Below are 12,545 nucleotides of genomic sequence, written 5' to 3'. Positions count from 1 at the left end.
GGGGCTGCACCTAGGGATTGGGCCTGCCCTCTGCCACCTGGGAGCAGGCCTAAGCCAGCAGGTCGTTATCTCCCGAGGTGTCCCAGATTGCGAGAGGGCACAGGCCGGGCTGAGGGACCACCCCCTTCCCCGAGTGCACAAATTTTTGTGCACCAGGCCTCTAGTTAGTATATAAAAGGCATTGACTTCTTGTTCTCTTTCTTGGATTACCCATTTGGGAAAAGCCCTTTTCCCCACTCAAGCAGACCAAAGGAAGTACCCACACAGCTATGAATCAAAGCCTCCTGCCAATAGTCATGTGAGGGAGTCATTTGGAAGTGGATTCTTCAGCCACAGTCAAGCCTTCAGATGACTGCACCCCTCACTGACATCTTGACTGCAGCCTCATGAGAGTTTCTGAGCAAACACTTAGTTACGCTGCTCCTGATTTCTGGCCACAGAAACTGTGCTAGGAAATACTTATTACTGCAATCCACTGAATTTTGGGGAAATTTGTTATGTAGCAATAGATAAACAACTTTTGGTCATGCTCACTTGGACTTGATTTAAATGCCAATGTCCTAGATTTTGAGTTGATGACATAAATGGATGAGACTTTTGAGAGGCCCTGGGAGGTGAGTCCATTTTGCATGTGGGAGAAATATGAATAATTTCTGACCAGAAGGCAGCTGTGGAAATTTTAAGACCTGATATCTGATATCTTTGATGCTCCTTTCTTTAAAGATAGGGCCTAATTCTCATCCTCCAACAATAAATAACTAATAAAATCAGTTTCTTCACTGGTGGATTCATGAGTTTGCAACCTATACAATTGCAGGGGGTCCCTGGCTCAGTAGGGCCCTGGACTTGGCTTACTGCTCATGTGTTGCATCTTGAAATTCTCAATAATCTTTGTACAAGGGGCCCCCATTTTAATGTTCACCAGGTCCCACAAATTATTTGGCCATTCCCGAGCTGCTTGCCCCAAACTTGAGGTTATGGGCTTTTCTTGATAGTTGGATTTATTTCTGTCTCTAGAATGCTAGAGAGCTGACTTTTCTTGGTCTTTGGAAATGTGGAAGTGGCTATTCGCTACACTTCACCTTAGGAATAACTGACTTTCTCCTGGTCCCTTGAACCATCAGCCCAACTGGTGACTCTAGAAATCTGGTCCCATGGTCTTCCTCCCTGAGCTCAGATGACATTTTATTTTGCAAACTCTTGATTCTCCCTATCTCTTACTTGGCTTCTGTTGCTATATGGGGCCACAGAGCATCCAAAACCCTGTTCTATTTTTTTTTCTCTCCAGTTCTTTTCCCTCCCTCTTCTCTAAGGATCACCACACCTTTATTCACTTTCTGGGAAGCACCTCTCCAAGCTTTTGAACAGATAATTCTTTGATAACATTAGCATTTAACTTAATTACAATTAAATATTGTTTTTATCCAGGTGGGCATATTTGATCCAAATATAAATGGCTTAGGTATTTTTAATCCATAAGAATTCTCCTTGGGAGGAGAAGAGACTTGAGTTCTTAGAGGCTAGAGATTCACTTTTTTTTTTGAAAATGTCCAAAGCTTTCCTAAAATGTAAAAAAAAATGGGATGACTTGAAAACATAACTGGTTTTAGCTCCCAAGGAGCTATTCCATTGAGCAATAGGTCTCAAGCAGGGATTTGTAGTGTAAATGTCTTTTTCACTCTGGTCTGTGCATTGAATAATTTCCTACCCGTGCCCAGAAAGTCTGCAAATGTAAAGTCAGAGAGTAGGCTGTTACTTTTTTTTTTTTAAATCCTCATCCAAAGACATGCTTTAACATAACTGGTTTTAGCTCCCAAGGAGCTATTCCATTGAGCAATAGGTCTCAAGCAGGGATTTGTAGTGTAAATGTCTTTTTCACTCTGGTCTGTGCATTGAATAATTTCCTACCCGTGCCCAGAAAGTCTGCAAATGTAAAGTCAGAGAGTAGGCTGTTACTTTTTTTTTTTTAAATCCTCATCCAAAGACATGCTTTTATTGATTTTAGAGAGGGAGGAGGGAGTGAGAGAGGGAGGGAGGGAGGGAGAGGGAGAGAGAGAGAGAGAGATTGCAATGTGAGAGAGAAACATTTCGGTTGCCTCTCCCACATACATCCCGACCAGGAATCAAACCCAAACCCTCAACCTAGGTATGTGCCCTGACTGGGAATTCAAACCCAACCCCACAACCTAGGTATGTGCCCTGACTGGGAATTGAACCCACAACCTTTCCATGTACAGGATGATGCTCCAACCAACTGAAGCACAGCAGCCAGAGTGAGTGGGCTGTTATTTTTATTTATTTTATTTTATTGTTTAAAGTATTACAAATAGTAGTACATATGTCTTCTTTTTTTCCCCATTGACCTTCCCCCAGTCTCCTCTACCCTCCAGCACATGCCCTCAACCCCTCCCTCCCCCCAGTGTTTGCATCCATTGTTTATGCTTATATGCATGCATAGAAGTCCTTTGGTTGATCTTTTTTATTTTTATTTTCAGCACTTTCTACCTGAATAATGTAGTTTAACTTAAAGATGCTAACTTGGGAGCTATTTGACAGTCAGAGTTTGATTGGAGTACTTGCAACTATGACTTGGATTTTTGGTTGACTTAACTGTAAGCCACTTGACTTCTTCACAACAAGGTAGTTAGTAAATAGGACAGAGTTTCGAAGGTGAGGGTACTGTTCAAACTTCCTCTCTATCTGAGGTTATTCCTAATCTCATTTGACATGGAGAAGTCAAGAAGATAACTAGGAAAATACTCAGAGGAACTGGGAAACTTTTGGATATGAGAGAGGGTTGAGAGCCTCATGAACCAAGCCATGTAGAATTTGTCCAAATGCCCACTAGGGGAAGTTTGGCCTTAATTATGTCAACATAGGGCAACACCTTATTATTTTAGCTATAATAGTGACAGGCACAGAGATGCATTGCTCAGATCCTTTTTCAAGAAAGAACTTGGTCCTAACCGGTTTGGCTCAGTGAATAGAGCGCTGGCCTGCAGACTGAAAGGTCCCAGATTCGATTCCAGTCAAGGGCATGTACCTTGGTTGTGGGCACATCCCCAGTAGGAGGTGTGCAGGAGGCAGCTGATCAATGTTTCTAACTCTCTATCCCTCTTCTTTCCTCTCTGTAAAAAATCAATAAAATATATTTTAAACAAAAGAAAAAGAAAGAACTTGTAAGAAGTGCTGTTCACTGGCAGCTCCCTGTGGTTTACTTTTTCAGGTCCCCTTCAGACTTTGAGCTGGGACTCCCCTAGTGGGTGATCTTTGCTTCAAAGATTCTCACTAAGTGGATAGAGACTTTGTCCAATATTCATTACAGTCTGCCATCTTCCCTGCCCAATATTTCCCTCTTTATTTTTTTTTTACAAGTATTACACTTCATTCTGCATTCTTAACTCTGTCTCAGCACCTGCTTCCCAGAAGACCCAACTGACACAGTAGTGAGCAGTGGAGCAGGTGGTAGGATGAGGTTTGGGGTCTGGGTCACTTACTACTGCCAGGTTGGCAATGAGAGCTCCACGCCAGGTCGTATGTGGGGGCACAGATAGTCTCTGGCATATGATGTTGGCCCCATTGCAAGTACTTTCTTTGGTGAATTGAGAGAATGTTTCAGTGCAATGGTTTAGGTATTTGAAAAGTACAGGGGAAAATCATTCAAGAAAATGGAATTGGCTGGTTGTTAATACTTGTCAGAGGGATAATAAAAAAAAAAGCTGAAGGAAGTTAAAATTTGATAACTAAGGAGGTAAGAAATCCTTTTTGGTAGTTTAAAAAGAGGCCTTTATCTTTAGCACTGGGAGAGAAGACAAAGACCGAACTCAGGATTGAGACTGAATAGAGTCCTGAGCTTCAAAGACAATTGGTTATGCAGCTGAGGTAAGTCTGTTATGTCAAAGTCAGGGCCCTGGTTGAGAAAACCACTCCCATCCTGACACATGGGATGGGGAAAATTTGTTGCCTGTCTTTGAGATGTTCCCCCCTCCCCCCGCCCCAAATCTTCTGACTTCTCAGAGCTTGGCCCTAGTAAGAGCCAACACACTCCCCTTTCATGTGAGAAGACATTGTAGGCACTCTGCTGCAAGGTTACAGACTTTCCCCTACCCAGTCAAGATATGGCCCCACTTCTTCTCCTGGCTTCCAGGCCTGTAACTAGGGTTAACTCATAGCATGTCCCATTTGGGGATGCCCTGGGTCTTATAAGGGAAGAATGGTATTATATGGAGTTATAAAACTTAGTCAGCCATACTGACAGGAGCTAGGGGAGTGCTCATGGTACTGGATTTTGAGGGTTCTTGAGGGGTCAGAAGAATCTACTGGCTTGTAGGTACTTTCTTAGGATAAATGATTTACCTACTCTGGCAAAGACTCCAAGGCCTAGTGCAAACCCAATGCTAGGGTGACTTCTAAAAGTAAGAAGAAAATGATGGCCCAGACTGAGTGAAGTGGAAATACCAGGATTGCCATTGCAGACACTGGAGGAAGAAAACAAACATCCCAGGGAAGAGGAATGCTGGAGTGGAGATAGTCTGTGAGTTTAGAAGATCCACCAGAGCAGTGGTTTTCAACCTTCTGGCCCTTTAAATACAGTTCCTTATATTGTGACCCAACCATAAAATTATTTTCGTTGCTACTTCATAGCTGTAATGTTGCTACTGGTATGAATCGTAATGTAAATATCTGATATGCAGGATGGTCTTAGGCGACCCCTGTAAAAGGGTCGTTCTACCACCAAAGGGGTCGCAACCCACAGGTTGAGAACTGCTGCGCCAGAGGATTATATTCCATCGAAAGGGGTAAAGGACACAGAGCACTTACCGAGGCCACCAGAAAGACACCTGTAAAAGATGCACCAGCATCGTTAAGAATTCAGTGTTGGCTCTCTTTTGCAGATCAGGCTTGATAGTAGGAGGAGCGACCACAGAACTTAACTTGTTGATAGTAGTGGGGTTTTGACAATATCATATTCCAAATTTAGGAGTGGTCCTTGGCCCATATATTTGGTGACATGAAAGGCGGCCATCTTTGAATGGGCTGCGGCACAAGCAGCTTTGTTGCTTGGGCTATTTGATTTGTCAATGTGAGAATAAAAATTCAGACCTCTGAGTTTCTGGAGCAAGGGCCTAGTATATTTTTAAAAACAGCTCTTGATACCCTAATAGTACCTTAGAAAGACAATGCATACCTGGTCATGAGTACACTTAGTAACTATGAGTTCAGAACTCCCATCAGTTGTCAGGTCTTGTTGAAACCACTAAATCATAAAACCTGGTGTACCCAGCTGCATTCCATTGTGAGTTGGAAGTGGTACAACCAGGATCTGGAACAAACTGGACCAGGGGGCACACACAACCTATGTGAGTAAGTAGCTCAGAGGCCCATGGCACTCATCAGCAGCCCTTTCCTTACCACACACTTATGGTATTTAACATATTGCACCACCCAGAAGCAGGGACCTAGTAGCGTGCTGGAACAGGCTGCCGAAGGTGCAGCACACTCTGAGGATGTGGTGCCACCCTCCAGGATGCAGTTCACACACACTATAAGAGCCCTGTATGTGGGCTCTATGAGTCCCCCAAAGAAACAATACATGGGTCCAGGAGCCAATTTAAGAAGATAGATTGAAATGCATTTTTATAATGATTTATTAAAAAGACAGAGGCTTATTAAACAAATTAGTGGTTAAAAGGAAATGTTTATTTAATGACAATAAAGGACAACATTGCCCTGGTATCACTTAGAGTGCTACATTTACATACATACCTTTTGTCCATGAATGATTTACATTTTGCATTCACTTATGAGAATGTTTAATATACCAAAAGTAATGGAAAAGGACTTAAAGTATAATCTTTGAAAGAAAGAAAATCACATTTCTCAATTATTTTGTGTTAGTGAGATTTTACTGGTACAAAACTATATTCCTGTGAAATCCCCAAATTAGATGAAAAATAAGGACGTCAGTGATGCCCTCTCTAGGAAGTGCAAGCTTGTTTATGTTCTTCCCTTCTTTCCTCCCTCTATTGCCCAATCAAAAACCCCATCTCCCCCCGACACTTAAAATTTTATTTTTTATTAAATTTATTGGTTGACTTGGGTAATAAAATTATATAAGTACAATTCTATAATATGTCTTCTGTATATTGCCCCTTCTTAAGACACAATCTTATTAAAAAGCTTTCTCTGACTGCTCCAAGGGAAGTGATATATCTCACCTCTTCATTCTTAGAAAACCCTTGAACCTGTTCCACACATTTGGCATTTGGTTAGAAACTATTTTATTAGTTTATTAAGATTATCTCTGGTCTCTTCAAATCAACTGTAGGTCCTCCAAAGCCAGGACTGTGGTTTATTCACACTTTTATTTCCACTTTGTATCTGGCCAGTGTCTGGGAGAGAGAAAACATCCAGTACATATAGTTTATCTTGTTTAGAGCATCTATTTGCCTATAACATGGATCAAGGAAGGAGCTTTGTTTTTTCAAAGAAAAGAGCACTCAACTATTCTGTTTAGTGTTTCAGTGTTCAAGACCTACCTTTGTTAGTATGCGGAAGTACAAACTTAGTTCACTTTACCTCTCTGGCCTTAAGTTCCTCATTTATAAATTAATGAAAGTAGATTATATAATTAAAATCCACTTAACATTGCTTGAACACTTCCTATGACCCAGGCACCTGATTAAGTAATTTACATTATTATTTATTTAATTCTCATTTTCTAGAATAGAATTTCCAGGTTTAAAGAATGTTAATTAATTGCCCACAACCACTGGGCTTGAATCCAGTCGTAAATAACTCTGAAACCAATGCTCTTAATTGCTACACTCTCTTGCCTCAATTTTAAAATATAGTGAACTATCAGGGGTTTCTTTTGAACTCTAGAATTTCATGAATCTAGTAGTTTTGAGGTGGAGCAAGTCAACATCATCTTTCTGTATCTAGTGGCTTCTTAAACACAAAAAGAGAGAAAGGAGCTCTACTGTTTTATGAATGCATCACTTCTGGGGATCCTTTTAGGCCTTCAGGAAACATAGGTAATTGGTACGCAGGGGAAGGATAAATGTCAGCAGAACTACAAAGAACTAGAATGCCTAGAAATATTAACGTAGCTTGTTTGAGTCAGGTTATGAGTGAACTCCTATTTCAACCTATATGAAATCTTCTTTCTTCAAGTAGTAAAAATTGAGTGCTCAGCTCACTGCACAGGTCCATCCTTATGTCAGGTGGTCTGGAGAGCACAGTAAAAAATGACCTCTACCTCTAAGTAGCTTATATACTAGCTCATCATAAGAGATTTGAATATATGAAAAAATTAGCAAATAACATAACATTATACAGTGTTATAGATTCTAGATTCTATTAGAAGGAATATAAGGACTTGAGGTGCCCAAGTCAACCATTGTGACTGCCATATCCCGATTCCCCTCTAGTTCATGGTCTGCTCAGGGCAATATGATGATCTTTGTGTGGTATGATGGTTGATTAGATCAGTGGTGGTCACATGACTCCAAGGCAGCCAATGTATAGGCTAGCCAGCTACTTATAATATGGCCTAGTGCACACAATAAAACAAGAGAAAATCAAAGAAACTGGATCAGACTCTTTTGGGAGTTTGCACCAGGAAATAGTAGAAACTGGACCTTGCCAACTGAAAGCTGAATCTCATGTTCTTTCCTTTCTTCTCCCCTTGGGAGATAGAAGCATGTGAGAGAACAAATTCTAAGCCAGTAAAGGTATTAACATTGGGAAGAGATAGATAGAGAGCAGAGGGTGAGGAAGCCAGTTGGTGGAAAGACATGAACACATGGAAAGTTGCTAAGTGATGTTGATGGCAGATCACTTTATATGCCCTAATGAAAATCCATGAAATTCTCTCTAGAATTAACTTGGATCTATAATCACCAGCACCGAGGTTTGGATTTTGCATGTCCTGGGACCCCTGTGCTGTGCATCCTTTCGGTGAGCCCGGTGTTACTTGAAGTGATTTGCCCGAGTTTCTATTCCTTACAGCCAGATAAACCTAACTAGAACAGTGCTATAAGAGATTGGAGGGAAGGTGAAAGCTACAGATAAAGAGGTGCTTGATTTGTGTAGAAAGAATCTAGGTGAAAACATGTTTCTTTGTTATTTTCTTCTAAAAATGTTTATGGGCTCCAAAAATTCTGGTATATTTCGAGTTCTAATTGATCCAGAATTTACTACCATTCATTCATGGCTGAAAATGTACTGATTGTCCTTAGGAACAAAAGGGTAGGCTTGTTAGGTTTGAGCTAAAGGTCATAACTTTCTTCCATTATGTATGATATGTTTTTGGTCTTTGTGCCTTTATTTCTTAATTGTATTTTGTTTTAAATGATCAAAACAGTATTTCTGAAAGTTACCATTTTTTAGAGCAGTAGAACTGAAGGTCTTTAAATCTCCCCCCCGCCCAACCTGCCAAGGAATAAAACATCTGATGTTCAAAGAAATCCCTGAGAGTGATTATTTTCTGTAGGTCCTCAAGGATAAGACCCTCCTTAGATGAGGAATCCATCTAAGTGTAAGGAGTGAGCTGCAAAGGTAACAAAGTTGGCAAAGAACTCCGCGGCACATGCTGAGCCCTGCGGGTCTCATCCTGCCTCGAGTTTGATATATGCAAAGGAGCCCCATTAACAGTTGCTATCCCCTCTGGTTGACAAAGATGAACAACTTAGCAATACCGAGGGTGGAGAAAGCAGGTTTTGTTCCCTCTTGACAGATTATATTCTAAGCAATCTGGTGAGAGGGGGAGGAAGGCAGGTCTGGAATAAAAATAGAGCCCCTTTAATTTCAAAAATGGTGAGAGAAATTTAAAATAGCAAGCGCAAGCGCCAGTCCTGGAGGCAGGCAGTTTGTGACACAAACACTGCTGAAATAGACAAGGAAAAATGATTACAGGACAACGTGAAGGCAATGTAGAAGAACTTCCTCCTATCCCACATCATTTACTTTTAATTCTCTTCACTGAGCCTAAGAGCTAGGTGTGGGCCATAGAAAGCCTGGGATTGGATATGCAGGGGGTGGGTATTCTCTATTTTTCTCAACTTTGGATCTCTCTCTGGATCCCACACCACCACACACGTTCTTCCAAGGCAGTGGTTCTCAACCTTCCTAATGCCACGACCCTTTAATACAGTTCTTCATGTTGTGGTGACCCCCAACCATAAAATTATTTTCCTTGCTACTTCATAACTGTAATTTTGCTACTGTTATGTATCATAATGTAAATATCTGATATGCAGGATGTATTTAGGCGACCCCTGTGAAAGGGTCGTTCGACCCCCAAAAGGGTCGCTACCCACAGGGTGAGAACTGCTGTTCCAAGGCATGCCAGGCAGGGGTCTTTGGTAAAGGAAACGTGCCCAGGCTAGCCAGAGTGGCCAGGCTGCAGGGTGGAACAGAGTATTCCACGAAGACTTAGGAGCTCTGGGGCTCTTTTGTGCTCTTTCCACAAAAAGGTAGATTTCTCTGTCTAAGAAAAGTCTTATGAGAGAAGCAGCAGCCATGGGACTGTGGAAAAGAAATACCAGATACAAGCAGGTCATGCTTTGCTGGGAATGTAGACAGGTGAGGTGAACTGAGAGTGCCAAGAAAAGGTGCCACGAGGGAGCCATGAGAAGAAATCCACTTCAGCCTGCCTAGCAGCCAAGCAACAAACTTTTATCAAACACCAGAATCTGCTCAGCCTGAATCAGGACCCTAGGAAGGGTGCTCAAGTAGGTCCTTTCGTCTCTATAGGAAGACAACATTTGTGTAGGTGTGCACGTGCATGTGTATAAATAAATTAAATATTGTAAAACACCATAAAATAAAAAGGAACCTTGCTTGGTTTGGAAGTTAGTGACATATGAGCTCTGAAGGGAGGGATATTAGCAACGTGTAGAATAGTTTGAAGATTATGAAGACCACCTCAGCGTAGTTCCCAGCTGCTACTCCTAGTGCCCTCTCTCTCCCCCCACATCCCCTACTCAGGAGCACCTTGGAACATGTCCTCTAATTTTTATAGAAAAGTTTAATTTTTATAAAATATACATTTAAAGAGGTGGGGACAGAGGCTGGGGCAGGAAATGTGGCTGGGGAGGTGACAATAATGGTAATGTTACTGTTGATGATGATAGCTAATGTTTAGGCATTGCTTCAAAGCATTTATTTTTAATTTTTTGCTTCTAAGTATTTTAAATGTGTAAGTAATTATAATCTTTTAAACAAATCTACAAGGTGATAATAATAATAACTATCTTAGCATTTCTTAGTTCCCAAGAAAACAGAAGCTTAGGCAGAAGACTTCTATCCAGATGACTACCAGTATAATTAATTGCTCAAACCATGGGACCCCATCTCTGAGAAGTTATATAAATTGTGTCTCAGAACTGTCCCTGGGTGGGAAAGGGGAGATAGGAAAAGAATTTATCTACTGACCCTGGTCTCCCATTGTCAAGGGTGTTAACTTCCCTGAATTTTCCGATTGGGTATTTGAGTCTGTGGGCACCAATTAGGTATGGTACTGCAGCAGCTTTAACAGGGCAGCACTCATGTGAGAAGAAAGAAAAGAGTGAAGGCACAGGTAGGAGGGGAGGCTCTGTCAAGATGCACCTATTTAAACTGAAGAGAATGCACGCAGAGGTGGAAGAGATGGGTGAAGGTTCAAGAACTGGGGTGGTGCACAGGCAGCATCTGATATTGTCCCCACTTGCATCACACAGATTGTGCCCTCTGTGACATTCAGCTCCCATATTACTTAAGGGATAAAAGGAGCAATTTCTCCTTTCTTTCATTATCTTTTTTGGTGAGAACACCATTCATTCCATTCTTTCCTGAGAGAGAAATTATAGGTCTAATCAGTCACAAAGTCCCTTTCATTGAACTGGCTAGCTGCAATCCTTGAGTGACCCAAGACAAGGGAGTTAGTGAAACAGGTATAGTTCCCATTACGGCAATTTTCTTGAAGCCTTAGTTGATACTTCAATCTACTTTTTCTACTACCAATTTCTCTCAGCCTCAATCAGCCCTTCTGCTGGTCTGGGTTGGCTGGCCGTGGGGTGATACAGCCCTTTATCCCCTAGAGGTCTAAACCCTTAGTTTCTTTGTCCCCATTTGTCTGTGTTTGCTACACTTGCCCTTTTATACTGATGTAATTGGGTATGGAAACATAAGAGTACTCCAGACATATTCTTCCTTGTTCCCCTTGGGTAGGGGCACCCATCTCTTCATGTACTTCTATTGGCATTTCAGAAACTCCTGGTCTACTAACATGAAGAGCAAATTGATGAGGTATAGTCACAGCTTCAAGTTCAGTATAATTCTTGCTGTGTACCTTCACAGAAGGGCTTCCTATCCTCTCCCCTCAGCTAGGATTTCTAATTCATTAGTGGCTAAGATTATGGGAATAAGAAGCAAAATTCCCCAGTGGAGAAGAACTCTTACTGTTCACAACAGTACGGATGGACCTGGAGAGCATTATGCTAAGCGTAATAAGCCAGTTGGGGAAAGATAAATATATGATCTCACTCATTTGTGGAATATAATGAACAACATAAACTGATGAACAAAAATAGACCCAGAAACACAGAAGCATTAACAGACTGTCAAACCTCAGAGGGAAGGCAGGGGAAGGTGGGGCGGGGGGGGGGGGGGGGTAAGAGATCAACCAAAGGACTTGAATGCATGCATATAAGCGTAACCAATGGACACAGACAGTAGGGGGTTGAGGGCATGTGCTGGGGAGTGGGAGTGTCTGGGGAGAGGTCAATGGAGGAAAAATGAGACATATATAATACCTTAAGCAATAAAGAATTTAACTAAAAAAACCCTAATAAAATAAAATAAAGAAAGATATGGCTAAAAAAAAATTCCCTAGTGGGTTCCTGGGGTCAGTTAATTAGAGGGACTGCTCTTTTACCTCTTGATTCTAAGACTAATGTATTCTAGCTATTAGAGACATATCACCATAAATATTAAATGTAAATATTCTCATATATAACCTTACATATCTTTAGGGATCCCTAATAACTAGAAAACATGAAATTGTATACAACTTTCCAAGGTATTATTCCCAGGCTGGTGTCTTCTCTGAGTGTTGCATGTTGGGTTCCCTGAGAAGTTGACTCTGAACCAGAGATAATTGTGTAGGAGTTCCGGAAGCTGGTCCATCCTTGCTGCTTGACACAGTCGCTGCAGGAAAAAAACATCTGCACAGCATATGTTTCAAGGGACCTGGCGTATATGGCATACTGTTCTTAATATGTTTGCTCCCCTTCTTATCGCTATGTGTTTTAACCAAGGTCACCTCTGCGAGAAAGGTTGCTTCCCCAGGTAGGGATTTTCCCCTGGAGTTAGGGATTAACAGGACTAAGGAAGAGAATAAACCAGTGAAACCCCCTATGTTACAGAAATACCATGTACTATTTATGAAGAGCTTGGACTAAGACTGTTGGCAATAAATTTGGGACTTGTTGGGCCCACATCCCCAGGGGTCTGCCCACCAGGGAAAGCACCAATGCCTATACCCCTGGAGACCCACCGAC

Source organism: Myotis davidii, unplaced genomic scaffold (assembly GCF_000327345.1).
Source record: "Myotis davidii unplaced genomic scaffold, ASM32734v1 scaffold46, whole genome shotgun sequence".
In the NCBI taxonomy this organism is placed as follows: Eukaryota; Metazoa; Chordata; class Mammalia; order Chiroptera; family Vespertilionidae; genus Myotis; species Myotis davidii.
The sequence above is the reverse complement of the archived record's forward strand: the minus strand, read 5'-3'. Positions refer to the sequence as shown.